Raw genomic sequence first — 825 nt, forward strand, 5'->3', positions numbered from 1 at the left:
AATATTTTTATCTCGATATCGTCCGCGACCGAGTCGCACACAGTGACGGCGAATCCTCTCGTCCGCGGAATATCATGCGTACCGCTCTTATTACTCGGTATATTAAAAACAAACCCGGCACGCGATGCTGTGCAGCCGCGACGAGGACACCGATCAGTCCGGCTCAGTTTGGCCGGTCGCAATACGAAATCGTTTGCAAACGCAGTCGCACGAGTAGTGTTCTCTCTCAAGCACGTATACGAGGCGGTGTCGTCTTCGTGACGCGCGTAATTGTTTTTTTTTTTTTTTTTTTTTTTATCGCATCGACACGCGATACGGTTTTTCGAACATTTCATGTATAGCCGTCGCCATCGGGTGGTAGACAGCTAAGAAAAACTTTAGTTCGTTCGACTTTTAAACAACCAGTCGACTCCCCAAACAATATACGTAATTTTATCCGACGTATACCGTTCAACTCGAAACACCTCACGACGTAAATTATAACTATGTGTATATACTTTACCTATACGAACGCCGTGTTATATCGTGTGCACGTCATCTGCACGCGCACACGTTATTGTGCATTAAATGTGTAAATTATCATAGCGGCGTTTTCAATTAAATTCAGACGTTCGTATTTGAAACCCATCAGACTCAGCCGTTCTCTCTCTCTCCGTCTCTCTGTGTGTATCTTTCCATCACACTCTCACTCACTGAATACGAGTGTTAATAATAACACGTGCAATTATACTGTACATCATCATCATCATCATCATTATCGTGTAATTTATTTCACTTATTTCACTTAACGGTTAACACGCGTACAAAACATTATTGTCTAACGAA

The sequence above is a fragment of the Rhopalosiphum maidis genome, chromosome 2 (assembly GCF_003676215.2).
Source record: "Rhopalosiphum maidis isolate BTI-1 chromosome 2, ASM367621v3, whole genome shotgun sequence".
In the NCBI taxonomy this organism is placed as follows: domain Eukaryota; kingdom Metazoa; phylum Arthropoda; class Insecta; order Hemiptera; family Aphididae; genus Rhopalosiphum; species Rhopalosiphum maidis.